Below are 5,386 nucleotides of genomic sequence, written 5' to 3' on the forward strand. Positions count from 1 at the left end.
ATAAATAACGTTAAACAAAACAAGTTTTATTTTGAAAGGAAATGTCACTAATTGGAAGTAGAAATGAAAGAGGACATGGAAAGAAAGGGACAACAAAAAGGAGACAATACTCCAGGGAGGCACTGGAGACAGCTGTAGAGAAAGTAAAAGCTGGAATGAGCCTTAGAGAAGCTTCCCGTGAGTCAGGGATTCCTCACACCACTCTCCAAGATCACAAAAAGAACAAATATGCCTTTGCCCCTCACCCCAACCTGGCAATAACCACCGAGGAAGAGCACTCCCTAATATCTTATGTTCTCTGGATGGCTGACCATGCCTTCCCTATCAGCAGGACTGTGGTGAAGGCTCTGGCTGTGGCCATTATCAAGGAGAGTGGCCGTAGCACCGTCGTCAATCTGGAAAGGGGACTGAGTGACAACTGGTGGTCTAGATTCAGGGCTCGCCACCCTGAGCTGAGCGCCAGGGTGCCCGACCCTCTCAACCGGGCCAGGGTACAGGGAGATACTCCTGCCGCCATCAAGGGCTTCTTTGATGTCTACGAGCCCATCTTCGTCAGCCACGGCTTAGAACACAAGCCGCACCTCATCTTCAACTGCGACGAGATGGGGTTTTCGGACAAGCACAAGTCCAGGGAGACATTTCTCTGTCAAAAAGACAGGAAACACATCTATCAACAGCAGCAGAACACCACTAGGGAACATATTACCGTGCACTGCTGTGTGAGTGCAGCTGGTGAGAGTATCCCCGCCTTTATAATCTTCCAGAAGTGCCTCCCCAGTACGGCCTGTGCCCTCGAGGGTCCACCGAAGGCCCTGTATGGTGTGTCCCCTAAAGGCTACATGGACGCAGAACTTTTCCTGAAGTGGCTGCTCTTCTTCGTGAAGCACGCCCCAAAGGAGAGGCCCCTGGTGCTCGTAGTGGACCACCACAAAACCCATGTGTCCAGGGAGGTTGTCAAGTTTTGCCGGGAAAATCAGGTGGAGGTGGTCTGTCTGCCGGCGAAAACCACCCACGTGTTGCAGCCATTGGACATCAGCGTCTTTGACCCACTGAAGACTGTGTTCAGCAGGAATGCTGCACGTCTAGGCCTGGTGCGGGGCGATCTTGTCATCGGCAAGAAGCACTTCCCCGCCATGCTGCGAGAGGCCTACCCCCAGGTGGTCACTAAGAAAAACATTATGGCTGGGTTCAAGAAGGCAGGGATTTTCCCACTCAACAGAGAGGCCTTTGACTCCAGCCAGCTGGTGAAGCTGGTGCCGACCACCCCCGACCCAAAAGCAGCAACCTCAGAGGCCACTGCAGGGACCCCCGACACCAAAGCAGCAGAGGCCCCCGCAACCCCAGCAGCGACCACGTTTCTTGTCCCGGGTGGCTGCTGTTCGACCTGCGGACAGCGTGCCCCACCCACAAACCCTTTGGTGGCTACAGGGCTCGTCTCTCAAGACCTGGCCAATGTTCTGGTGCCCCCAGTCTTCCAAACATCTAACCGGCAGAAAGTGAAGCGTCGACTCCTCCTGCCGGCCCGCGTCATCACAAGCGTCAAGTACAACAAACTCCTTCATCAACAGGAGGCTGGAGTGAAGGAGAAGCAGGAGAGAAAGAGGAAGCGGGAGGAACTGCAGAGGACGAGAGAAAAGAGAGAGCCCGGCAAAAACACCAAAGGGAAAAGGAAATGGCAGGCTGAGGTGTCAGAGCACTGCGCACCGGTGTCAGAGGACGATGTCTGTCTGCAGCCCCAATTACCTTGGGTTTTCAGTTTTCCATCTTTTGATAGTTTGCTCTAATCATTTGAGAGATGATGCTCTGAAGCCTGCTGTCATCAGAAGTAATCTCTGGTTATGTCCGAGAGGAAATTGAGATAATAAGAGAATAAGAAGAGAGGGGTGTAGAGGGAGAGAGAGAAAAAGAGGGGAGTAGAGGGAGGGAGAGAGAGAGGGGGGTAGAGGGAGGGAGAGAGAGAAAGAGGGGGTAGAGGGAGAGAGAGAAAGAGGGGAGGTAGAGGGAGGGAGAGGGAGAAAGAGAGGGGAGTAGAGGGAGGGAGAGAGAGAAAGGGGGGGAGAGGGAGAAAGAGAGAGGGAGAGGGAGGGAGAAAGAGAGTGGAGTAGAGGGAGGGAGAAAGAGGGGGGTAGAGGGAGGGAGAGAGAGAAAGAGAGGGGGAAGTGGGAGGGAGAGAGAAAGCTAGGGGGTAGAGGGAGGGAGAGAGAAAGCTAGGGGGTAGAGGGAGGGAGAGAGAAAGCTAGGGGGTAGAGGGAGGGAGAGAGAAAGCTAGGCGGTAGAGGGAGGGAGAGAGAAAGCTAGGGGGTAGAGGGAGGGAGAGAGAAAGCTAGGCGGTAGAGGGAGGGAGAGAGAAAGCTAGGGGGTAGAGGGAGGGAGAGAGAAAGCTAGGGGGTAGAGGGAGGGAGAGAGAAAGCTAGGGGGTAGAGGGAGGGAGAGAGAAAGCTAGGGGGTAGAGGGAGGGAGAGAGAAAGCTAGGGGGTAGAGGGAGGGAGAGAGAAAGAGAGGGTGAGAGAGATGTTTCTTTGCAAGTGTTATTTATTTTAGGAGTAGGATTTCTGTTTTGTTTTTAACAGCTCCATGCTTCTGTGTTGTTGCATCAGTGATATTCTACTGAACTTTGATTAAGGAAGAACTCGAAACAAAAACAACAAATGTAACATTTAACAGAAAAAAGGAACTGTCTGTTTTTGATGACCAGGGGTGTATTCATTACGCTGATTCTGTTGCAAAACATTTCTTAAACGGAAGCAGACGGAACAAAACGGGGAGAGACTTACCTGGATTTGTCCAATAGAAACTCCAAACAGTTACAAAATGTTCCGTTGTGCAGCAGAATTGGTGGAATGAATATACCCCTGTTTTAATGTTGCCAAAAGAAAGCTCTTCACTGAACATGTGATTTAAAAAAGTGATCGTATTAGTGAACACTAATAAGTGCTAACCTTTATATATACACACTGAACAAAAATATAAACTCAACATGTAAAGTGTTGGTCCCATGTTTCATGAGCGGAAATAAAAGATCCCAGAAATGTTACATATGCACAAAAAGCTTTTTTCTCTCAATTTTTGTGCACAAATTTGTTTACATCCCTGTTAGTGAGCATTTCTCCTTTGCCAAGGTAATCCATCCACCGGACCAGGTGTAGCATATCAAAAAGCTGATTAAACAGGATGATTATTACACAGGTGCACCTTGTGCTGGGGACAATACAATGCCACTCTAAAATGTGCAGATGTCTCAAGTTGAGGGAGCATGCAATTGGCATGCTGACCGCATGAATGTCCAGCAGAGTTGTTACCAGAGAACTTAATGTTCATTTCTTTACCGCCTTCAATGTTGTTTTAGAGAATTTGGCAGTAGGTCCATCAGGCCTCACAACCGCAGACCACGTGTATGGCGTCGTGTGCGTGAGCGGTTTGCTGATGTCAACGATGTGAACAGAGTGCCCCGTGGTGGTGGTGGGGTTATGGTATAGGCAGGCATAAGCTATGGACAACGAACACAATTGCATTGTATAGATGACAATTTGAATGCAGAAAAATACAGTGACGAGATCCTGAGGCCCATTAGAGGTATCTGTGATCAACAGATGCATATCTGTATTCCCAGTCATGTGAAATCCATAGATTAGGGCCTAATGAATTTATTTAATTTGACTGATTTCCTCATTTGAACTATAACTCAGTAAAATCAGTTAAATTGTTGCATGTTGAGTTTATATATTTTCGTTCAGTATAGAACTTATAAGCTCTTGAAAACCCTTATTATCCGAAGGGTAAAATCTATATACTTTCTGTAGCAGTTTGCGCAGATCCATACGCTGTGTGCCTCCAGTTGACAAACTATCCCCAGTTACACTGACACACAGGTGCCCCATAATGACAAAGAAAAAATAGGTTTATAGATTTATAGATATTTTTGCAAATGTATACAAATAAAAAAACGAAAATATTACATTTGCATAAGTATTCAGACCCTTTACTCAGTGCTTTGTTCAAGCACCTTTGGCATCGATTACAGCCTCGAGTCTTCTTGGGTATGACGCTACAGGTTTGGCACACCTGCATTTGGGGAGTTTCTCCCTTTCTTCTCTGGAGATCCTCTCAAGCTCTGTCAGACACCTATTTTCAGGTCACTGCAGTGATATTCGATTGGGTTCAAGTCCGGGCCACTCAAGAACATTCAGAGACTTGTCCCGAAGCCACTCCTGTGTTGTCTTGGCTGTGTGCTTAGGGTCATCCTGTTGGAAGGTGAACCTTCGCCCCAGTCTGAGGTCCTGAGCGCTCTGGAGCAGGTTTTTGTCAAGGATCTCTCTGTACTTTGCTCCGTTCATCTTTCCCCTCGATCCTGACTAGTCAACCAGTCCCTGCCGCTGAAAAACATCCCCACAGCATGATGCTGCCACCACCATGCTTCACCGTAGGGATGGTGGCAGGTTTCCTCCCTACGCTTGGCATTCAGACCAAAGAGTTCCATCTTGGTTTCATGGGGTGCCAGAGCAGCGAACAATTTTGACTGGGCTGAGCGGGAACTGTGCTTCCCTACCTCTGAGGAAGCACAGTTCCCGCTCAGCCCAGTCAAAACTGTTCGCTGCTCTGGCACCCCAATGGTGGAACAAGCTCCCTCACGACGCCAGGACAGCGGAGTCAATCACCACCTTCCGGAGACACCTGAAACCCCACCTCTTTAAGGAATACCTGGGATAGGATAAAGTAATCCTTCTAACCCCCCCTTAAAAGATTTAGATGCACTATTGTAAAGTGGTTGTTCCACTGGATATTATAAGGTGAATGCACCAATTTGTAAGTCGCTCTGGATAAGAGCGTCTGCTAAATGACTTAAATGTAAATGTAAGTCTCAACGCAAATGGTCTGAATACTTATTTAAAGAAGGTATTTCAGTTTTTACGTTTAATACATTTGCAGAAATGTCAGAACTGTTTTTGCTTTGTCATTATGGGGTAATGTGTGTAGATTGATGAGGGAAAACATTATTTCATCCATTTTAGAATAAGGCTGTAACATAACAAAATATGGAAAAAGTCAAGGGGTTTGAATACTTTTTGAATGCACTGTATAGAGGGATTAGGGTGACCCTTCAGATGCTCACAGTCAACCAGACATGGGATTTTCCCGGACTAATCAGGAATTCTTGGTTTTGAGGGAATAAGGCTGTCACGAAACAAAATGTGTAAATGTGTTGGGGTCTGAATAATTTCCGAATGCGCTGTACTTTATATACTAGGTTTGATATACTATCCAATATACCAGGCGTTATAACCATGTATGATAATGTAAGACTGTGGGTATTAAAATGTTTCATAACAGTGCCAAAGCTGGGTTTGTTCCAGCTAGCCATATTTTGATTTTAGGCAGTAACTTTTGA

This window comes from Salmo salar, chromosome 03 (genome assembly GCF_965601325.2).
Source record: "Salmo salar chromosome 03, fSalSal1, whole genome shotgun sequence".
NCBI lineage: Eukaryota > Metazoa > Chordata > Actinopteri > Salmoniformes > Salmonidae > Salmo > Salmo salar.